Genomic DNA, 25,394 nt, shown 5'->3' on the forward strand with positions numbered 1-25,394 from the left:
CATGGCTTTTATAGTGCTCTGTGCCTGTGCAGTGTGACTTTCTAGCTGATAATTTCTTCCAGTACCACCTTCTTTGAAGAGAAACTGTCATTATATAAATAAGGAGAGAATAGAAAATTCTGAATTTCTGTACTGTTGATAGATGACCATTCATTACTCTGCAAACTTTACAGCCCTGAACACCGATCAAAGCATGAGCATAAATGTGCCAGTTACTGCACATAATTGACGTTGTTCAAGCTTTGACACCATTCGGGGTCTACAGCTGATTTTCCTTTAAAGGCTTTAGCTGAGTCCTAACTATGATGCAAATAAACCTTCAATACAGACAGCAAGTGCTGTCACTTTTATGCTTAGAATTTATCAAACTGGTATGAGATTGCCTTCTAATCCAAGGTTGTACCTGTTTACAATCTCTCCAACTGCATTCCGTTGTTAACAATGTGAAATATCTTTCAATAGTTATAGATTTTTTGTTCACAAATTCAACTCTTTTCATCTGATCATCTTCTAAAGTTTGTCCTCAGGGCATCCAAACAACTTCAGAAATTAGATTAGATTACAGTGTGGAAACAGGCCCTTTGGCCCAACAAGTCCACACCGACCCGCCGAAGCGCAACCCACCCAGACCCATTCCCCCACATTTACCCCATCATCTAACACTACAGGCAATTTAGCATGGCCAATTCACCTAACCTGTACATTTTTGGATTGCGGGAGGAAACCGGAGCACCCGGAGGAAACCCACGCAGATGAAGGGAGAATGTGCAAACTCCACACAGAGAGTCGCCTGAGGCGGGAATTGAACCCGGGTCTCTGGCACTGTGAGGCAGCAGTGCTAACCACTGTGCCACCGTGCCGCCCGTAAATGTTCATATTGTGCCACAATTTTGATGATGCCAGAAGAGACAAGACTAGGCACTGAAAGAAAAAAGGCATGAATTTAGTAATTCAAACTATACTTCAAATTATTATGGAATTCAAACAATATAGACAACAAACTCCCACATTAAAAGCATATGCTAAGCTATCTGATCTTATTCAGGTTTGCAGAAATAATGTTACAATTAAACAATCAAGAAAGCTAAGGGAATGCTGGCCTCTTTATGTATAAAGGGCTGGAGTATAATGATACAGATGTTATGCTGCAGTGATACAAGGCCCTAGTTAGACCTCACTTGGATACTATGAGTAGAGCTAGGCACCACACCTTGAGAAAATGTATTAGCCTTGGAGGCAGTACAAATTAGGTTTACAAGAATGATACCTGCGCTTTAAGGATTAAGACAAGGAAAAACTATCCAAATTAGGCCTGTTTTCTCTCGCATCTAGGAGGTTAAGACGTGACATAATTTAAGTCTTCAAGATATTAACAGGAAAAGACAGACTGCTCAGGAGAGATGTTAGGAAGCACTTCTACACTCAAAGGGTGGTAGATGCTTGGAATTCTCTTCCACAAATGGCAACTGATGATAAACTGGTTGTGAATTTTAAATCTGAGATGTATAAATTTTTGTTAAGAATGGTATTGAGGGGTATGCACCAAAGCAAGTAAATAGAGTTTTGCCACAGAAGTTAGGCATAGATCAGCCATGATCTCATTGAATGGCAGAATAGGCTCAAGGGGCTGAGTAGCCTACTCCTATTCCTATGTTTCTTTGATCCCTGTATTAAATCCATTCAATCCAAGATGGTGGCAGAGTAGGGCTCCTGAGCCTGGGGCTCATCTGCTCCATCTGTTTCCTTTTCTTTCCTTTTTTCTCTTCTTTTTCTTCTTTTTACTTATGTCTTACGAAGAGCTCAGTCACAGCAAAGGCATCGGTGGCGGCGAGCTGAGCCCAGTGCGGACTGGTGACGGAGGTATCTGAAGTGGGTTTAGTTTCCCAGCAACTTCTGCATCGATGAGATGGGCCTAATGGCACCTGACGGCTGCTGCAGTGGAAGGGAGTTTGCATTCCCCATGGCGACTGCATCCAGAGCAGACATACAGCAACTTTGCATCAGTGAGGTGGGCCAAGAACAGACTCTAGGCGGTGGTGGAGATGAGTTGGGCTGACGTGGGACCTAGCAGCTTCAGTGGTGGCTGCATTGGTGAGGTTCAGTGAGGATTTTTAGTGGAAGCAGCTTCAGTGGAGGTGAGATAGTGCCGGAGAGTGGCGAATCTTGTTCCAGTGGCACAGCAAGGGGACTCATGGCTGGCAGCTCCAGGCCCAAGGCTGAGCACTTCACAAGAAGAAATGTAAAGTTGAGCACCTTTTCTTTATTTCTTTGCCTTTATATTCTATGTCTTGGTTTAATTTTTCTGTGCTTTAAGATGGTGCTGGACAGTGGTGACACTATGCAATATTTTTCATTGTAGTTTGCAACAAAATACAAGTGACAATAAATAAACCAAATCAATGTACAATTAAGTTAAAAATCATACAACACCTGGTTATAGTCCAACAGATTTATTTGAAAGTATAAGCTATAACCTGGTGTTGTGTGATTTTTAACAATGTCCTTGCCAGTCCAACACTGGCACCTCCACATCAATGTGCAATTAAGTTTAGCATTCATGGATTAGAAAGAGGGAAATAAATTTATCTGAGTATCTTGTTCTGACCAATATTATTTTTCCATATACCTGACCCATGCACCATACCCAAAAATATTTGGTGAAGAGTAAATCAGTCAAAATTAAGAAGGTAGAAGGGTCTGATCCCTGTATTATCATATCCAGTTTGAATTGATGCTTTTGAAAAAAATGAGACAAGAAAACTGTATTTTCTTTTCCAATGAAAAGATAAGTGAAGCAAAATGTCAATATTTGTATAGTGGACACAACCTCAGCTCTGGGAAAAAAAAATGGGAGCACTTCTGAAATATTTAATTTTATTTTCTGAATCTTATCTTCTCCCCTTCTATTGAAGAAGGGCACTGAAGCTGTTGCACCATCAGATCCGAGAGTCGCATCAGCCTGTTGTTATGAAATATGGTGCTGCATCTCCAATTAAACAAGATTCATTTGCATTACTCAGTACTGCATCAATCTTTTATTCAATTTTGTTTTTTTTTTCAAAATTATGCAGTGACATGATTACAATTATGAACTGTCATCTAAAATGGTTTCCAGGAATGCACCTCAAAATTGCTCGCCAGACATCAATTAGCTTCAAGTGGTGGGAGACAGGTGCTGAATCCAGACTAATTAAAATGTAGGCCATTTGCTTTTATATAAAGCACTGACAATCGCTGGCTGTGATAAGCTGACAAGACCTAATTATGTCATAGAAAGGAACGGAGAGGGCTGAAAGTGCAAACTTTTCAGGAATTATCTTACCATGCTCATTGTTGCTTGACATTTTCATTCTATAGTAACACTAGTTAAGGCAATAACTTTAATAATATTCTTATTCAGAACATTTTACACTTTTAGCCTTTTTCTACTTTTACACGTTATTTATCTTCTGCTGTTGTGTTGAGTCTTTCTGCCCATGTTTTAATAATAAGATTAATAGAAGAAATCTGAACCAAAGTGGGTTGTTTAGCCTTCAATGAAATTTTACCTGGTCTTCTGTGTCAATTCCACATTGCTGCATAACCCCATGACCCTTAGAAGCCAAAAACATTTAAGACATAAGAAGTAGGAGCAATAGTGGGAGTAGTCTATATCCATTGGCAGCAAGATCTGGACAACATCCAAACTTGAGCTGCTAGATCACAAGTGATGTTTCAGTCACTGAAGGCAGTGACCATCTCCAATAAGAGAGAATCTAAGCATCACTCCTTGATGTTGAATGGCATTATCATTGTTGTAGCCCTGAAAGTCAACATCTTGGACCATAAACATACAAATAACATGGCTATCAGGGCAAGTCAGAGGCTAGAAATTCTGCATCGAGCAACTCACCTCCAATCTCCCTAATGCATGATCATTATCTACAAGACACAAATCAGGAATGTAGTGTAATACTGTCCAATTTTCTGAATACCTGCAGCTTCAAAAGACTCTATCTAGGAAGAAGCAGCTTATTTGATTTGCATACTATCCATCACCTTCAATAGTCATTCTCTTTTTCAATGACATACAGTGGCAGCAGCATGTATCATTCCACAATATGCATTACAGCAACTCACCCAGACTCCTTTGACAGCAGCTTCTAAATCAGCAATGTCTACAGCCTAGAAAGACAAGACAATTAATGTATGGGAACACCACCACTTGTAAATGCCCTTGCATATCACACACCATTCTGTCTTGGAACTATTTCACTGTTCCTTCACCTTCACTGAGTCAAAATTCTGGAACTCATAACAGCACTGTAGGTTCCAGAAGGTAGCTCACCATTACATTTACCAGCGCAATTAGGGATAAGAGTAAACGCTGGCCTCCCTGTGATATCTACATCCCACAAGCAAGCAAAAAAGGTACTGCCTCTAGAGCCACCATTCAACTGGATTAAGACTCAGCCTCTCAACGGGAGCCCTAGCTTATATTTTTGCATCATCATTAGACACAGATGAGGTCCTGGAAGACTGGAGGGTAGCGAACGCCCTTATTCAAGAAGCGCTGCAAAGAAAAGCCTGGGAACTGTAGACTGGTAAGTTTAACATCTTTGGGAAAGTTACTTGAGAAGATTCTGAGGCATAAGATATACATGCAGTTAGAAAGAGAGGGTTTGATTAGGAGTAGTTAGCATGGCTTTGTGAGTGGGAGATCGTGCCTCACAAATTTGTTATAGTGGTTTGATGAAGTGGCTAGGCAGGTTGATGAGGGTAGGGTAGTAGACATAGTCTATATGGATTTCAGTAAGGCCTTTGATAAGGTTCCACTTAGTAGGCTGCTCTGGAAGGTGAGATTACATGGAATCCAGGATAAGTTACAAATTGGATACAAAATTGGCTTGATAGTAAGAAGCAGACAGTGATGACAGAAGAATGCTTGTCAGACTGGAGGCCTGTGACTAGTCGAGTGTCTCAGGGGTCGGGGCTGGGCCTATTATTGTTTTTAATCTGTATCAGTGATTTGGATGAGAATGTACATAGAGCTCATAGAATCATAGAGATGTACAGCATGGAAACAGACCATTCAGTCCAACTCGTCCATGCCAACCAGATATCCCAATCCAATCTAGTCCCACCTGCCAGCACCCGGCCCATATCCCTCCAAACCCTTCTTAGTCATATAACCATCCAAATGCCTCTTAACTGTTGCAATTGTACCAGCCTCCACCTCTTCCTCTGGCAGCTCATTCCATACAAGTACCACTCTCTGTGTGAAAAAGTTGCCCCCTAGGTCTCTTTTATATCTTTCCTCTCTCTACCCTAAACCTATGCCCTCTAGTTCTGGACTCCCCAACCCCAGGGAAAATACTTTGCTTATTCACCCTATCCATGCCCCTCATAATTTTGTAAACCTCTATAAGGTCACCCCTCAGCCTCCGACACTCCAGGGAAAACAACCCCAGCCTGTTCAGTCTCTCCCTTTAGCTCAAATCATCCAACCCTGGCAACATCCTTGTAAATCTTTTCTGAACCCTTTCAAGTTTCACAACATCTTTCCGATAGGAAAGAGACCAGAATTGCACGCAATATTCCAACAGTGGCCTAACCAATGTCCTGTACAACCACAACATGACCTCCCAACTCTTGTACTCAATACTCTGACCAATAAAAGAAAGCATACCAAACGCCTTCTTCACTATCCTATCTATCTGCGACTCCATTTTCAACGAGCTATGAACCTGCACTCCAAGGTCTTTTTGTTCAGCAATACTCCCTAGGACCTTACCATTAAGTGTATAAGTCCTGCTAAGATTTGCTTTCCCAAGATGCAGCACCTCACATTTATCTGAAGTAAACTCCATCTGCCACTTCTCAGCCCATTGGCCCATCTGGTCAAGATCATGATTAATACGTTTGCTGATGACACTAAAATATGCGGTATCATGGACAGTGAGAAAGGTTATCTGAAATTGCAGCAAGACCTTGATCAGCTAGGGAACTTGGCTGAGAAATTGCAAATGGAGTTTAATATAGTGAAATGTGAGGTCTTGCATTTTGGAAAATCAAATCAAGGTCGGAGTTTCATGGTGAATGGTAGGCCCTTAGGGAGTGTAGTGGAGCAGAGGGATCATGGCATTCAGGTTCACACTTCTCTTAAAGTGGAGTCACATGTAGACAGGGCAGTGAAGAAGAGTTTTGGCACACTGGCCTTCATCATTCAGGGCACTGCATATAGAAGTTGGAAAGTTATGTTGCAGTTATACAGGAAGTTGGTGAGGCCACACTTGGAGTGTTGTGTTCAGTTTTGGTCAAGTTGCTATAGGAAGGATGTTGTTAAACTGAAAAAAGAGTGCAAAAGAAATTTACAACAATGTTGCCTGGACTCAATGATCTGAGCTATGGGAGAGGCTGGATAAGCTAGGACATTTTTCTTTCGAGCATAGGAGACTGAAGGGGGACCTTATAGTGGTGTATAAAATATTGAGAGGCATGGATAGGGTAAATGCACTCAGTCCTTTACCCAGGGTTGGGGAGTTGAGGATGAGAGGGCATCAGTTTAGGTTATGGGGCAAGAATTAAAGGGAACCTGAGGATAACCTTTTTTTACACAGAGGGTGGTACGCATATGGAATGAGCTGCGAGTGGACATTGTTGAGACAGGTACATTAACAACATTTAAAAGGCATTTGGACAAATCATGGATAGGAAAGGATTAGAAGGATATGGGCCAAGTGCAAGGAAATGTGGGGTTAGCATGAATGGACATTTTGGTCAGCATTTCTGATCATGCTCCAGGGAAAATAAATCTCTTCAGTGCCTGAGTGCCGGGTGCCCACACTCTCCACCACCTCCTTACCAAGTGCGAAGTCCTCTTTTGCCCAACTGACCTTATTATGCCTCCCTGAGGCATCCATGACTGTCTCCACACTCTGTTGAGCTCCATTGAGCTGATCTGCAACAGACACTTCTTGAAACTCACCCTTTTAAAATGTCCATCTCTCAGTTAACAAGTATTTGAGAAACTTTTAAACAAATTTAATTGACCGAAATATGGAAGAGAGTGGAATTCTAGTGCTGTTCTCCTCATGCCGTTTAGAATTGTCAGTGCCAGGCACAGAGTTCTAAAACTGAAATGCCAACCACTTATTCATTTCAGGCCCTCCACCTCTATCCTGGAATTTAGGGGGACACAAAAATTCAGCCCTCTGAGTCTAATATGAAGGCCACCTTTATTGACATTCCAATTACACTTTGAACACAATGGTATTCAATGTTACATCTTGTATTCATTATGATTAATGTTAGTTAAACAATTAATATAGGAAGGCATTGGTTAGGTCCCCACATGCTTTAATTAGTTGCACAAGATATACAAGTGTCACAAGACGAAAAACAACCACCTAAACAGTGCACCTCAGAAAATCCCATATGTGAAAGAGCCAAAACTCTACTATCTCATTTTACTGAATGTGACATTTAATTAGAGTCTCTTGAGCTCTGACTACAGGTTTGCTCTCAGTTTCTGAAACCAACAATGCTATTTAATTCCCTACTCAATCAGATGTTCCTTTTGAGAGAATACTGCAATGTTTCTGAATTTTTATCACAAACAGTAAACCTGAAAGAATTGTGATTTTAAAAAGGACCATTTGATTTTTAAAAATGCCTTCGATATTCCAGATAGAAATATTTAGAGGACAAAAAGGAGGCCCCAAGCAGTTCAAATGTAAGAGATTGTAAGTGTTTTCTTTGAATTACTTATTTAGTATGAACCTTTCTCAAAGAGAATTGTGCCAGTACAGTGGATGAAATAATGAACCACTTCAGGCACTTGGATTAAGTAAAGAGTCTAGGTCCTTCTAAAATCTCATCAAGCATTCCCAGTAAGAATTGATGTCGAAATACAAAGTAAAGGTCTCAGTGTAATTCACACAGCAAATTCTAAACGACATGGGTTAGATGCCAGACAAAAGTTATTTAAACTGCTGCATCAAACACCCTTTTACTTCACAATGGTTGCAAATCTGATAGGGATTACAATTCAAATAAAACTGAGGAAGTCTTTAATTTGTTCCATATGTTGATTGATCAGTAATTATCCCAGGCAGTTGGCCTATTCCTGTTCTTAACTGAACTTTGCCTACTTTCTGGATACAAATTTTCAGATATTAGTGACAGGGTAATTGATTATAAATGTAAGAGCAGCTAATGTTATGAGAAACTTCTTATTGCCATTCATGGTGAAAGATTTCAATGATGGCATGACAACTGCTAACCAGCTGAAGTTCTTTAGAATTATCAGTTAGAAATAGTAAGACTTTTTTTCTAATGTAAACAATGTAAAAATCTAATTTACTTGAGAAAAAAAATGTTAAATCTTTCTTTTAGGATGGCTTTTCAGGTGGCGAATAGAATTTGTCTCTAGGCTAGCAACCGTTTATTTCACATGGTTTTGAGACAGTTGTTCTCTTTGTGACTGACCCCACATAATTTTATATACAAATGATATGATTTTTTAATGATTGATGTATTCATTTCCTGCCTTTAAGAGAGTTCAGATTTAAGTACTCCTGTGCTGTGTATATGCAATGTTGCAACTCTGTGAAAGTGAGGACTGCAGATACTGGAGATCAGAGTCAAGATTAGAGTGGTACTGGAAAAGCACAGCAGGTCAGGCAGCATCTGAGGAGCAGGACACCTGGCTGTTAGCCTGCTATGGTCTGCAAGCTGGACACATCAAAATCAGTTGGTTTGTTTAATACATGTTTCATAACTTAAAATATGCTTTACCATTTAAGACACCCCACAGAGATAATCAATGCTTGATGACTGAATGTTTTTAGACCATTATCATTAACATGATAGTGATCACATGGTTGTAGTGCAACTTACCATCGTAATGCATTTGATAGATGTAGAGCAATTCCAAAATGAACTCAACATCCAATGTAGTTGGATTGGGAGGAGGGATTTTATAGAGATCACAAGACTGGGAAATCCATTGATTAGGCAGGGTGTAAAATTTCAATTTACAAATAGAGGTTATGATGCTCAAATAAAATATAGTGTCAAACATTATACTGACCTGTGGCAGCTTCAGATTTGTAATGCATTTATATGCCAAATATTCTTTAATGGGTAAGTTTTCAATGAAGTCCTATCTTGGATAAAGTTGGTGGTAAATGAGAATCTCATGGCACCTGAATCACAATTATTTAAATAAAGTGTGCAGCAGAAAACTTTGTGTTGTTCTCACTAAGGGAAGCAGTTGTCTATATTGGACTTAATGGCACAGGATGGGTGTAATGAAAGGTTAATACTTGAATGCACATAGGTGCAGTGATGGGAAGGGAGAGTGACCAAAGGCTTGGGCTGCAAAGTGATGTGGTAGAAGGAAGGACTTTATACTCTGAATGTGTTACCCCTGTAAGAGGTGGACCAAGCAGGGTTTTAAAGATACATGAAGGGCCTCAAGGGTCGGATCAGTGCTCTCAACTGAGGAGTCTTGAGGCTTAAATCACTTAGTAGAAGAGTGAACTGTTAATGTCAAAAGGGGAAGTGTACTCAGTATGGGTTGCAGGTCCAGATTCAAGGTATTGGATGGTCTCAAGGTAACAAACAAAAGCAGAGATGAGGATAATGAGAGAGCTCAGGGTCAGCGTGGGAATTGGCATGCTCATAGAATAAGCATGATATGGAGATGCTGGTGTTGAACTGGCTTGATCTTTTACTATAGATTCTGTGTCCTATGATCCTGCCCCACTAGTAACCTGATGAAGGAACAGCACTCTGAATGCTTGTCATTTCAAATAAACCAGTTGGACTGTAATCTGGTGTTGTGAGATTTTTAACATAGAATAGACACGAGGGGAATGGTGGAATGTGCAAAGAAATGATAATAGGGAACAAGGTAATAAGGAGGGGGTAAGGGTTAGGATTGCGGTTAGAAAGGATGGTTGTGATAGATGGGTCAATGGTGGTAGAAAAAAGCATAAGAGTAAAAGGTGGAAAGTAGAAGGTACAGGATCACTTTGGCAATCTAATATGCACCATAATTTTAATCTCTTCTTTCAGCTTTTCTGAATAGGTTTGATGTGAAAAGAGAGTTTTTTTGTATGTGGATGGACCATGTGTTGGGGAGAATTGGCCAATTAAAGGAGCTCTCTAATTAGATAAATGTATGAGAGCAAAGATTGAACATACACTCATTTGTATGTCTGCACCCTTCACACAGTGTCATTAACATTAGTGTCATGGTTTGCATTCACTTGAATTTTCTGCAGCCTTGAGAGGAGAGAATCCAAAAAAAGGAGAGCTCTTGGTACCCAACAAGGCCAATAGGGGACAGCACTAGAGCGGAAGGCTAGTCTAGACACAGACATGAGGAAGTACATCAGTAATGACGGGCAGTATCCATTTTATACTCCTTGTATAAGAACAAATTATCTTCAGATTTCAGAAAGGCAATGCTTGAAACTTCTGAGAATCTCTCAGGAAATATACCAAGATATGGTGAACTGTTCTTCAAGATGTGTAGTCATCTGAATGAAGGAAACTGAATGTCACTGCAATGTAAGGTTATAACGACATTCAATTTCTAAACTAGTGGGAGCTTCCAGGGCATGAACAGATGCTATATGCCATCCCACAGGCTGGTTCACATAGGTATATAAAGTTGAGAGATGCCCTATTTACGAGTACCAATGATTTTATCCAGTTATCCAGTTCATCAGTGATGAAGACAACCAGGCTGTTCTGTGTCATCATTAGGTTTCTTCAATTGCAAGGTAGTATTCATTGCATTCATCAGGCTGGGAATATCCAGCTGCACTTGTATATTAAAAAGGATTTTACTTCATGAATATAAAACTAATGTGCAAATACTGGGGAAGATAATGCAGGGCAGTGCTTACTTCCCAGGGAACTGCCATGATGCCTAAAGCTTATACAACTCACAGCACCCCAGAGCTCTTGAAACCTGAGGCAAGGTTGGTGGATTTATCCTTGGTCGCAAGAGTTATTTCTGCATACATTTTAAAACCAATGGGGCAGAGGAACCCTACAATCAAGCTCATCAGTCCACCTTAAAATGTGTTTCTTCTGTCATGAGCAGTCTGGAGGACCCTTGCAGTACATGCCCTGGAAGGTGTAACAAATAATGGTGGCCCACTGTGCACTGCTCAACCTGGTGCTGCAATATGGACAAATGGTGAAAGGGGAGAAACGCAAGGAAAATGATGAGGGTTTATCAGACCATGAGTAGGACGACATAAATCAAAATAAACTTTTTAGGATTACCAACTCCATGGAGAGACTTGCAAAGACTGCCAGAGACAACCTGTCTTACACAAGGTTCACACAATGACCCATCTGCTTGGCCTTCCATACATCACCTAATCTTCATCCTATTCTTGGGGGCAGCCTGTCACCCGACATACTCTACCACCTAGAATAGGATGGAAAACTGAACTTTGATAGACACATTGACTAGTAAGTACTGATAAGAAGGGCATCTTTAGAGACGTGTGGAACTCTACGTAACAGCCTACTCTACTCATTAACATCTACTGCATCTGTTCAGGTGTTTTGAATGCAACTGCATCTGTTTAATTTCTAGCCACTGAAAGTTAAGTGGGCTGCTATATCTCAGAGTGCGTAGTCAGGAGGGGAAGGGGGACAGTTGTACATTGATATAGAGAGAATATTGGTACAGAATGCATTTTGACCCAAACATAAAAGCAGCATTTTCAGCTGGCATCAGATTTACCAATGGAAAACATCCACCCCTGCTAAATCACGTGTTTTTCATAGACACTGCTGGCATATGTATGTAAATGACAGTCACATGGGAAAGCTAGGACAAAAAGAAAGTAGAGGCAGTGCACAGCTCTGGTTACGATATCAGGGATGCTGTGTTATTAATCAAATCCTGGACTATTGTTGAGATTTTGTCTGTGTGCAATAATTACCTAGTCACCCCTTCCTTTCCCACCATCCTTCACCCTGTCCCATTCTCCATTCCTCTCCTCATTACTCTCTTTCATCCTTCTCTCTGTCCTTCTCTCCGTCCCACTTCTCCAGTCCCTTTCCCCTACCTGTCTCTCCTCCCTCCTCTCCTTAATCCTCTACTCTATCCCTCTCTCCCACTACTCTCCATATCCCTACCTCCTTTCCCTTTCCCCTATCTGTCTCTCCTATCTCCTCTCTCCAGTCCTCTACTCTGCCCCCTCTCCCATTTCTCCAACCATCTGTCTCTTCTTTCCCATTCCCCAGACACTCTCTCCCATTCTCCTCCTCGTCCCTCCCCCTTCCTCCCCCACTGTCTTTGACCCCATCCTCTCTCACATTCCTCTCTCTATTCCTCTCCTCCATCCATGTCCACCTTCTCCTTCTATCTTATCCCTCATCCCATTCCTCTTTCCTTTCACTTTCTCTTGTCCCTCTCTATTCATCAAAATTAACCCATCAGCTGTAAAGTTCTTTTGTCATCCTGGGTTTCCTTTGGGTGCTCCAGTTTCCTCCCACAATCCAAAAGATGTGCAGGTCAGGTGAATTGACCATGTTAACTCACCCATAGCGTTATTTGCATTAGTCAGGGTAAATATAGGGTAGGGGAATGGGTCTGGGTGGGTTACTCTTTGGAGGGTCAGTGTGGACTCCTTGGGCTGAAGGGCCTGTTTCCATATATATGGGCGGCACGGTGGCTCAGTGGTTAGCACCACAGTACCAGAGACCCAAGTTCAATTTTCACCTCGGGCAACTGTCTGTGTGGAGTTTGCACGTTCTCCCTGTGTCTGCGTGGGTTTCCTCCAGGTGCTCCGGTTTTCTCCCACAGTCCAAAGATGTGCAGGTTAGCTGAATTGGCCATGCTAAATTGCCCGTAGTGTTAGGTGAATTAGCCAGGGGTGAATGTAGTGGAATGAATCTGGGTGGGTTGCTCTTCGGAGGGTTGGTGTGGACTTGTTGGGCCAAAGGGCCTGTTTCCACACTGTAGGGAATGTAATCACCTAATCTAAAAGTATCCTTTCCTTTCTAATAGTCCAAAATAAGCTTTTTTATTTACTTTTCCATATTAAGACCACATGAGTAAACTTACACTCAATCAAATAATACTAAATATTTTTGATTATATCATAATCAAATCCACTAACTATACTGAAAAAAAGAAACAAATCAGAAATCAATAACGGTTATATTTGTTAACACCATGCATGTAAATGTATTTGTTGCCAAAAAAATTAAAAAATTCTATCTTCCATTGACTGTAAAGTTTGAAAATTACTGATTTTCTGAGTTCCATAGAAATACTTCAATACTAATTAAAATATTGCTTGCATTATGCCAAAACTTTCTCAACTTATTATTGTGAGAGTTCTTTATTCTGAATCGACTCTGACCTTTCACCTATGAGAACTGGGTTTGAATGCAGTCGGGTTGATGCTATGAAAGTTTCCTCTGTCTAAGGGGAGGGTGGGTGGTACAGTGGTTTTTCAGTATTGGCCTTTCACCTCTAGGTCATTCAGAGGTGTCTGCAAACTGACTGCCTTTTAGAAGCAACGTGTTGGACAAAGTGGAGCAAACGTCAGAAAATGAACTCTACATTTGTGCAAAATAGCCAGTGCTGCCACAGGCTTCAGTACAGACACTGATTGATGACATAGCAGGCCTTTTAAGCACTATGTGAGCAATTACTTATAACCTTTTAATAACAGTAAGCCAAAGATTTCAAACCTATTCACACAGATAGATGATGAGAAACCGTGATAGAGGAAGAAATTGAGAGGAAGAGAAAGGAGGAGAGAACCTCCTGCGAATTAAGATTATATGCATTTGACCTAATGTTAGCCAGGCACATGACTTCCCTTTAGTAATTAATAATTAGAAAGGAATGGTAGACCAGCTAATGATAGACCAGGATGATAAGACCATATGATCTAGGAGCAACATCAGGCCATTCAGCCCATTAACTCTTTTCCATCATTCAATCATGACTGATATGCTTCTCAATCGTATTGTTCTTACTTCTCCCTATAACCCTTGATCCCCTTACTAATCAAGAGCTTATCTATCTCTGACTTCGGCTCCACAACCATCTGTGGCTATGAGTTCCACAGATTAAGCACGCTCTGGCTGAAGAAATTATTCCTTATCTCAGTTCTAAAGGCTGTGCCACTGGTCTTAGTCTCTCATCTCAGCTTCTCTATCCAGACGTCTCAGCATCCTGTAACTTTCAATCAGATACACCCCTCTTCCTTCTAAATTTCATCAAGTACAGACCCAGAGTCCTCAACTACTTATGATATGACAAGCCTTTCACCCCCAGGATCATTTCTGTAAACTTCCTCTGGACTCCCTCCAACACCAACACATCTTTCCTTAGATACAGGGCCCAAAACTGTTTACAACATTTCAAATGCAGTCTGACCAGAGACTTATGCAGTGTCAGTAATACATCTGTTATTGTATTCAAGCCCTTTTGGAATAAATGCCAATATTGCATTTGCCTTCCTAATTGCCAACTGAATCTACATATTAACCCTGAGAGAATTCTTAACTAGAACTCCCAAGTTCCTTTATGCTTCTGATTTCTGAAGCCTTTCCCTGTTTAGAAAATAGTCTATGTCTCTATTCTTTGTACCAAAATGTATAACCCCTCACTCAGCCACATTCTATTCCATCTGCCACTTCTTTGCCCACTCCTCTTGCTTGTCCAAGTCCTTCTGCAGCCTCTCCACTTCCTCAATACTACTGTCCATTCACCTATCTTTGTGTCATCTGCAAAGTTAACAACAATGTCCTCAGTTCCTTTGTCTAGATAATTAATGTATGACTTGAGTAGTTGTGGTCCCAACACTAACCCTTGCAGCTCGACTAGTCACTAGCTACCATTTTGAAAAAAGACACCTTTATCTCCACTCTCTCCCTTCTGCCAATTAACCAATCCTTATGCATGCTAACATTGCCCTGACACCATGGGTTCTTATCTTATTTAGCAGCCTGCTGTGTGAATCTTGTCAAACACCTTCTGGAAATCCAAACAGATTACGTCCACTGGCTTTCCTTTGCCGAACATGCTCATCACTTCCTCATAGAATTCTAACAGATTAGATTAGATTAGATTAGATTAGATTAGATTACTTACAGTGTGGAAACAGGCCCTTCAGCCCAACAAGTCCACACCTACCCGCCATAGCACAACCCACCCATTCCCCTACATTTACCTCTTCACCTAACACTACGGGCAATTTAGCACGGCCAATTCACCTGACCTGCACATCTTTGGACTGTGGGAGGAAACCGGAGCACCCGGAGGAAACCCACGCAGACACAGGGAAAATGTGCAAACTCCACACAGTCAGTCGCCTGGGGTAGGAATTGAACCCGGGTCTCTGGTGCTCTGAGGCAGCAGTGCTAACCACTGCCAGGCATGACCTTCCCTTGACGAAGCTGTGTTGACTTAATCTATTTTACTATGTGCTTCCGAGTACTCTGCAATCTCACCCTGAGTAATGGACTTTCAAATTTTAACACTGATTGAAGTCAGGCTTACTGACCTTTAATTTCCTTTCTTCTGCCTCCCTCCCTTCTTAAACAGAGGTCTTGCATTAGCCATTTCCCAGTCCTCTGGGAACCTCTCTGACTCCAGAGATTTCTGAAAGATCACCACAAATGCTGCCTCAATCTCCTCAGCTATCTCCTTCAGAACTCTGGGGTGCAGTCCAAATGGTCTGGGTGATTTATGTGCCTTCAAACATTTCAGCCTCTCCAGCAACTTCTTCATAGTGATGGCCACTACACTCACCTCTATCCCCTAACTCACTTTAAGTTCTAGTATGTTGCTGGAATCTTCCATTGTGAAACTGATGAAAAGTACATAGTTAGTTTCTTTACTATTTCTTTGTTCCCCATTATTACCTCTCTGGCCTCAATTTCCAGTTGTCCAATATCCACTCTTGCCTCTCTTACCTCTTAGTTACCTAATAAAAAGTATTGCAATCTTCTTTTATATTACTGGCTAGTGTACCCTCATATTTCATCTTCTGACTCCTTTTGCTTTATTACATGACCTCTGCTGGTGACATAGCCACACAAAGGCTGGTATCCCATCACCAAGTCACCCTTTATTTACATGTGCACAGTACACTGGCTATGACCAGCCAGCTCAGAGCTCATTCCCTTAGGTCAGGAGACTCTCTGAATCTCCTGTTTATATCTGTCAGCCAGGGTCCCTGAATGGCCCAGGTTAACAGCCCCAGTCAAGAATCTCATAATCAATATGATCCACCTGGTTACAATGACTACAGCTAGATCTCAATGACTTTCCAATCCTCTAGCTTCCCAGTAAATTTCACCACATTGTTTACTTTCTCTTTTATGCTGCACCTGACTTCCCTTGTCAGCCATGTGATCAAGTCAACACAGCTTCGTCAAGGGAAGGTCATGCTCCTCTTAATATCTTTCTTCTCCCTTGGGATGAATTACTGCTGTGCCTCTCATACTGCCACACCATCTTTCCTGCTTGGCTCCCTATCCAATCAAATCTAACAAGCTCATCCCTCATATCTTTGTAATTAGCTTTGTTATCCCATTACATCTGATTCCAGCTGCTCCCTCTCAGACTGTAGGGTGAATTCTATCATAGTTACTACCCCTTCAGGATTCCTTTACCGTCAGCTCCCTAAATCAAGTCTGCCTCATTGCACATCATGAAATCCAGTATTGCCAGTTCCCTAGTAGGCTCTATCACATGCTGCTCCAAAAAGCCACCTTGTAGAGTTTCTACAAATTGAGCTTATCAAGTGTCCTTCCCAGAAAGCCTACCACTCAGCAGATACCCCAGAATTCACCAGTATCCTTTGCACACCCTCCCCCCCACCCCCACTCCATCTTTAAAAGCCCCCAGTTCACCCAGAAAAGCAGTGGCAGTCCTGTCAGAGTTGTTCCTCATGGTTCCAGATATTTGACCCAGACACAGAAGCTAGGGAAATCAGCATCCTGCTATGAGTATAGGGATCCAGAGCTCCTGCTGATGGGATGGTGTGAAGACGGGACTTCCTCTTCTACCAGAACAAGTGGTGGAAGGCAACAACACCAGACCATGCTAGCCTGGTCCAAGGTTGCTCCCTGGGTTAAAGCAGTCTCAGCCTTCTGCAGGAACATGCAGCACAATTGGAAGATGGCCATTGATCTTCACTACTCCACGAGTGTAAATGGCATCAGCTTTTATCCAATACCTCAAAAGTACTGTCGCTTGTTCTGTACCACCTCCAGGCAACTCTCATGTTCTACCACTCTCATTATTTTTCAACATCTGGCCTCACTCACTGTCACCCACCCCAATACCCGCCATCACAAATCCTGCATGGTCCCAGTGCTGTCTAATCACTCGCTCAGAATGCCTCCCCATCTGCACCAAAATAATTGCTTTGCTGCCCACTTTTGTTTCCTTTAATACCAGCCTCTCTCTTATTCCAGGAAGTAAACACTCTCCAAAAGGATAGAACAAATCAAGATGGATGGTAGACTGCTTGACAGTCAGTTCCTCACCCCTTACAAGGAGAAAGTTTGACCCTGACTATCCCAAGAGCTGACTCACCACTTCCAAGCCCCTGGATGGGAATTGGAGGGTGCCTTTAACTTACTGTGTTGGAGTACCTGAGTAAAGGCTATCTCCTTTGACTTGATTGAGGCCTGTTAATAACCATGAGAAGCTTCCTTGCCTTGTGTCCTCACTAAATGGCAAAGCAAGATAGAATTAATATAAACCTCATACCTCTGGCTGAGGACACAAAAAGCAAAAACACAAAACAACGCAAGATCTGGATGGTGTGGGCATCTAGGTAGGCTCAGAGTGACTGAGTGCTCTGATAGCAAATAATGAACTCAGAGATGCAGCCTGGCGCATGAGCTGGGTATGTGTCCCTGATCACATAGTGCTCTTGTTGCAGTATAACAATGCGAGTTGCTGGTGCAGCATTGAAGTGCAGAAGTATCCTGTTAGCGAATTAGAGGTGTGCCATGAAGGTTCTTAGGGAGTGGAACATATTGGATTTCAATGTCTACAGACATGGAATGTGTGATCATTGAGCAGTCGTGTTGGTGTCCAATGTACAATATGAAAGTCCCTTGAAGCCAGTGGCATGCTAAATTGACCAGGTACCTGCTCTGATTTCCATGTCAAATTTTCTTGATGTTCAGCTTGCTTAGCAAGTTTGATAAGGTTTTAAGCTGAATATTAATGAGGTGAGTTGGTCTATCAACAAAGTACTTAACAAACAATAATTCCCCCTGAGTAGTTAACTCTCAAGAATGTTACACCTCTTGTGAAATGCATAAAAGTTAGCATGAGATGCTCCCAATGTCAAGATATGTCTCACCAGACTTGTCTGTTTCTGCCACAGATTTCCCACAGTCCACATTGCTATGGTCCATGTAAGATTCCACACTAAGTCTATGTGACCATGGTGCATCAGTTTCTGTTGTCAAGTATGATAGTAGTTGTTAATATTACAAGAGAAATTTGTTGCATTTTTCATGTCTGATCAGAGCAAAATGGACATTACTTTTAAAAGTCAAATTGGAAAATGAAACAAAGTCTGAACTCAAATCCAATAGGCTTGGACACAGTCGGTTGCCTGTTTGGGGTAGTGAGGATCAGGGGTTCAGTTTCATTATGGTCCAGAATATAGATGTTAGTCAATCCTACAATCCACTGCAAGCAGTCCAGGGATGAGTGCTAAATTAATTGTGGAGCCGCAGGGTCAGTTCAGAGATCTGTTCACTCATCAGTCAGTGCTGTCTTTCTAAATTGGTCAGGATGGTGGATCACTTTCTATCAAGGGAACTCTACTGAAAATCAAGATGTGTTGTAGTGGGAAAGTCAAGGGTGATAAGTGTAAGGATTGAAAGCAGCATGCCGGGATGCAGAGGGTCAATAATTGTGATGGGAGGGGCAGCTCAGCATATGCAGATAAGCATCAATAGTGCATTGGGGTATGGGGTCATCGATGGCCACCACAACCCTGACTTCAACAGGAGACAATGCATCATGATGGTTGGCAGAACTAAACTCAGGGAAAATTTAGGGTTCAAAGACCTAAATGAAAGAATTGGATGGAAAAGTATGGAGACTAAGAACTGATAGGATCAACAGGGAATGCAGGAACAAGAAGGTAGAGGGAGGTGGGGTGTCACCTAGATTACCAGCCTGGGCCAGTGACTCACTCTCTAAAGCACAACCCGTGTCCCTTTCCATCCTCATCTGTATTGTAAATGTGCAATATAACTTAAAAGGGCAGCCCTCACACCTGGAGTGGATAGAGTTAACATTTCTATTTCTGTCTGAAGGTGCAGTCTCTACTTGTGAATGATATGAGATCCTTCAAGAAGAAATTGCATTTATCAGCCACTTACATAATATAGATTTAAGGTACCTCTAATCATAGAATTCTGCATGTGAAATACATTCAATGACTAACTATGTCAAATATAAAATCTTAGTCACGTAATCCATCTTGATTATACCACTCCTTGTTGGAGTGCTCCATGTCCCACTATACACCAGACTATGCTGAATTCTCATTTGTGAGTGATGTGAATACTTAATCCTCATATTACTAAAGACCTGTTTCTGATATTCTACACACTGTTTCATTGGAATCATGTCCGATGCGTCCAGCCACAGCTGCAGTTATCATCCCTGCAATAAAGGTGTAGAGACATTGAGAAAGAATAAACGCACAGCAAAGGCCATGGCCAGCATCTACAGAGCAGCCTCCACATGAAGAAGCAGCTGAAAGTCCCCTTAGGATGCAGAGGAAGAACAGAGGGCTGAGAGTCTTTCATCCTCGATGCAAGGAGCATTGGAATCTCAGATTGAAGATATCCCTGGACACCCTCACAGATTGTGTCATCTGCTGGAATGGGGCCTATAACTTGAAAATGTGGGTGACTATCTTATTCCCGTGGCTGTCTAGGTAACAGCTGTGCTAAGTCTTGCTTTGATTGACTGTTTCCAATAATCCACTGGGTACCTATGTGGTGCTGTGTGTAAGTTTCCACAAGCTACCTTTTAATTTAGCTACTTTTTCAGAAATCTCTCAGACAATGAAATGTTTAAACTTTTTTGCATGTAGCAACCAAAATAAGACCCCTCAAGTAAACAAGTTAAGGCTCACAAATCAACTTTGCTATTGCCTGATTAATGGTAGAATTTAGTCACAGTTCTAACCAAAAATGTCTGTCTCTAGAGTTGCAGCCTGCACCTTTGGAATTCTACAGTTTAATTCTTAAACAATTTTCCATCCTTCAAGTTTGTGAAGTGACATTATTGATGATCTTTTAAATTCTGTCATCCAAAATATTGCAAGTGTGCAGCTTGCCTTCTTATCAGAAGTAGCTTCTTCATTCCTTGTTACATTTGGCATTAGCCATCTTTTTGAAGATATAGCTTTCCTGCAATTAACTCTTTAAATTGTTCTGCAGGGCAATCAATCATTGTTCTTGTGGTATAAGACAACCATTTATCAAGAAGTTGCTAAACCAGTTTTGTTCAAAGTTAAACATCACACAACACCAGATTATAGTCCAATAGGTTTAATTGGAAGCACACTAGCTTTCGGAGTGACGCTCCTTCAACATCTCCAAATCAGTTTGGTTCAAATTGCTTTGACTCTTTTCTTTTCCCAGACATAGCTAATTGCTTTCAGTTCCCATTTACGTTTCTTGTTGTCCCTTTATAGTTTATTCCAGCAAAGGTTACTGCTGCTTCTTCCAATCTATGAACAGTTATTAAAGTTTTGAAGTCACGGTGGGATCGCTCACTCCTCAACCTATAACTATATCAAGGCTGTTACCAATTCAATTTGTGACAGATCACATTACCTCATCACACTTCTCCATGACCAGGTCTGTGCTGGAGTCCAGACAGTAGACTTTGCTAAATTCACTACCTTCCCCCAAGTGTAGAGCACTATAGAGACAGCGAGGACAATTTTATAATGCAGCTGACTTCATCAACGAAAAAGATTTCCATTCAGTAAATGTAGACATTAGATTAGATTACATATTTTAGATTAGATTACTTACAGTGTGGAAACAGGCCCTTTGGCCCAACAAGTCCACACCGACCCTCCGAAGAGCAACCCACCCAGATCATTATTTGCCCCTTCACCGAACACTATGGGCAATTTAGCATGGGCAATTCACCTAACCTACACATTTTTGGACTGTGGGAGGAAACCGGAGCATCCGGAGGAAACACGGGGATAATGTGCAAACTCCACACAGACAGTTGCCTGAGGCGGGAATTGAACCCGGGCCTCTGGCGCTGTGAGGCAACAGGGCTAACCACTGTACCACCGTGCCTACCTCATTTGTGATAATTAATACCACATTGTAAAATTGCAATCCATGTCCTCAAAATTGTGATGGTGCCTTTATCCTTGAGAACTGTTAGGTTCCTGCTTCATTTCAAGGGCTGATGCTTGATGAGAATAGCTGCTGGGGCAAAGGCTACCTCAATGAGCATGACTGATGACTCCATTATACAGCACCCTGATTGAGGCTGAGCATAGATAGGATGTAGCCAATTCTTCCACCAGAACCATAATTGAGCAGATGATAATCCTCCTCCTGAAGATAAAGTCCTGATGCTTGGATCAGTTGGGAGTTCCTTGTACTACACTCCCAGACAGAATATGCTGCATTATCCTTGCAGCGGTTTGCACAACTGAAGCAGAAAAAGATACTGAAGAGCTGGGAGACCGGCAACTTTCTTCTGAGGAGGAAGATGAGAACATTGAAGAAGAGCATCACATTCAGAATGTTAAGGTGCTGTAGTATAGGGTACAACAAGCTAGACAAGATTTAACTGATATCCATTTCCAATAGATCTGAATAATTTGAAGCAATCATTTATTGACTACAAATTTGTCATTGTTTGAGAAGCAAGTAAAAGGTTTATTCCCAAAAGAAAATGTAGTTTTTACATTTTTTTATCCTTTCCTGATGTTAAACAAAAGTTAGCACTTTCAACTGCTCAAAGGATTTACAACATTTAATGTACCCACATTGAGCAATGACAAGATGTTATATTACACTGGGTGTTGGAGAAAGAATAGCATTGATTCAGACATGGCATGGTGCCAATGATGGACAGCCTGTGTAACTTGATTCTTGCAACTGCAGTTACTATGACAGTCAATCAGACAGATGATGTAAAGTAACAAGTTATAAGTGTGAAATTCTGTTTTCAAAGAAGTGTCATCCATGCCACCAATGTGCTTTCAGAAGCTTTTCTTGTTTGTTTCTCTCCCATGATATAAAAGGCTATTCCTGCCTGTCAGTGTTTGACCTATTGCACGTCTAAGCTTTAATTATGGTGCCAATGGCGGAAATCCTGGACTGTCCTGGCAATTGGTGAATGTATATTAGTGTAAGGGTGTTGCCATTGAGACACAGTATTTGTATCATGAGGTAAATAGCAGACAATTGCATTTCAGAATTTCTTAGAGCTTGTGGAGAGAAATTAACAGTCAATTTCTAGCGAAATTCAGCACACATGTTAGCATACAGATATAGGAATTTATTACAAAGGCAAGTGATGTGGCATTACAATGAAGATTCACTAAATTGATTCCTGGGATTACAAAGTTCCCAACTAATGGGAAGTTGAGTAAATTGGGCTGAATTTTGGAGTTTAGAAGAATGAGACATGGTCTTTTTGAAATATGCAAGATCCTGAAGGAATACACTGAGGGTCTACACTGAGAAATTGTTTCCCCTGGATTGGGGTGAAAGCCACAGGTAAGTTATCAATAATTCAGAATGAGATTAACAGGCATTTCTTCATTCAGAGCTGTGAATCTTTAAAATTTTTAACAACAGATGATTCGGTGTGTTTGAAAATTAAATATCTGCAAGATTTGGGTGAGAACCAAAGGATATGGAAAATGTGTTGAAAAATGGAGTTGAGGCAGAAGATCAGTTACAAACACCTAAAATGGTGGAGCCGGCTGAATGTTTTGTATAGATTATTCCTGCACCTATTTCTAATGCTTTTAGGGTGTGCCTCAAACCCTTTGCTTCCGCCATTGGTGTTTGATGACAGATCTGTCAACATCGACCCAAAAACTCATTCTAAGATTAACAGATACAAGTCAGTAACATACATGACTTGGCACTTCATCCAAAAACAGTTCTTCTTTCATCTCTTCACTCATCAAAGCCCACATAACAGCATTTGTGATGAGTGTTTACATTTTTTTTTTGGCTGCAAAGCCCGAGAAAGGAAGACAATATATTGTAGAATGGCTGGTTAATCTGTGTAATTTATAGTGTATGTAGTGTGTTAACAGAAGCTCTTCACTACCACTATGAGCACTGTGATAGCTCCATCACTGATTAATTAAAATAAAGAATATAAAACTGGCATGTAGCAAGAGAAATGGCAGAAATTAGTGACAGAGAAGAGTTCTGAGATCAGAATGGTGATGAGGAAAATGGCAGCCAGAGAGTAAAATTTTCATTGAATGTATGATTTCTTCGCTATCAGTCAGCCTAGCCAACATCATCAGTGTAACGTTGAATCAAGACATCTTCCACTCTGCACATTTATGAACAACATAAGACTACATTCAATTCTACCCTATCTGAAATGAGTAAACAAGATCATCTTCTTTCAATATATCTTATGAGGTTTCACTGATATATAGTTTAAACCCATCCTTCCTCAAAAACATAAGGAGTCTTGGAGGGATAGCCCCAACTTGTTCACAATCTATTTATACGACATTGTGAACACATGGATATATTGGGTTCCCCTGATCCGTATTAAGATCCAAAGACCATTTGAACACAAAACCTCAAAACAACACCATCTAGTGTCTGAATTGCCAACAAAATCTTGGATCAATCAGAGCCACTGAAAACATACATAAAGGTGGGTATGTAGAATATATGATTGTTGTGTAATTTTGATTACCAAGGCTGTAGTGATTGTAACAAGGTCAGCTGCATGGACATCGTACAGTACGAGTTCCTTGATTAGGGCTGTTAATCTGGTCTAATCTGGGTGCCCTGGCAGATAGATATAAACAGGAGTGTCAAATACTCTGTTCACTGAGAGCTGGTTCTGTGGGAGCTAGATCAGTGTCAAGGACTCTCCATGTGTAAATAAGGAATGACTTGGTGACAGGATTCGGCCTCTGTGGAGTTATTTCAAGGACGATATTCAATTCCAGATTTGTCTTCCCTTAGGTTTTGTCTGCTTATTTTAAATTGCCAAGTTAATTTAAATGAAGGGATATTTGGCATAAAATGGGGGAGATACAGCTGTGAGGAGCAATCTCTCTGTGACACAGAAACACAGCTGAAAACAGAAACACTCTAAATCTGTAAAAGTGAAGGACTATTGGAGCCTGTGGACTTAAAGCAAAGTGATAATTTATTCCATAACTGAAACAAGTGTGTATTCAATTATCAAATTAAGTTTAATATTTAATTAATTAAGTTTAGAGAAAACATTGAAATAAACTAAAATATATGGAAGCCTGAATTTCAATTATTAAAATCACATAAATATAAACATTTAGTGATAAGTAATAATAACATAAAGGAGAAACAAAGATATGAAACAGAAAAGGGGAAAACAGAAGAAACAAGAGCAGTATATTGTGAGCATCTAATTTCAATGTAATTGTCCTTAAAAATTTAATTAAATGAAATGAGGTTATCTGGGGATAACAATATAAGTAGTGTATTCAGCTGGCTGGAGAGGCAGTGAGAGACTCACACCACCTCTTCTAGATGAGGTCTACTGAGCCACATGCCAAGTATTGGTAAGGTCACCAAAAGGTCTTCAACATGTCAAGAACCAATGGGTAGAAGCCCTACTTAACACGAACTGCCAGCTAATCATCAATCAGCAGCTTCTATGCTAAGCACTGAAATGGAGGAATAGAATAGAATAGAATCACTACAGTGTAGAAGCAAGCCATTCTGCCCATCGAGTCCGCACCACCCCTCCAAAGAGCACCCCATCCAGACCCACTCCATTTCCCATGGCAACGCCACACATCGAGGACACTATGGGCAATTTATTATGGACAATCCACCTAACCTGTACATCTTTGGACTGTGGGAGGATATCAGAACACCCAGAAGAAACCCACGTGGACATGGGGGGAATGTGTAAACTCCAGTCAGACAATCTGAGGTGAGGCTGGAATTGAACCCAGGTCCCTGGAGCTGTGAGGCAGCAGTGCTAACCACTGAGTGACTTGTTCTGCCCTTCCTGGCACTGGAGAGCTTACAGACAGGAAGGGAAGTAAATTAAGATCAAGTAAATCAATCAGACATTAATTGCCTATGATTGAGGGAACTGCACTTCCCCTTCACCTCCAGCA

This window comes from Chiloscyllium punctatum, chromosome 25 (genome assembly GCF_047496795.1).
Source record: "Chiloscyllium punctatum isolate Juve2018m chromosome 25, sChiPun1.3, whole genome shotgun sequence".
NCBI lineage: Eukaryota > Metazoa > Chordata > Chondrichthyes > Orectolobiformes > Hemiscylliidae > Chiloscyllium > Chiloscyllium punctatum.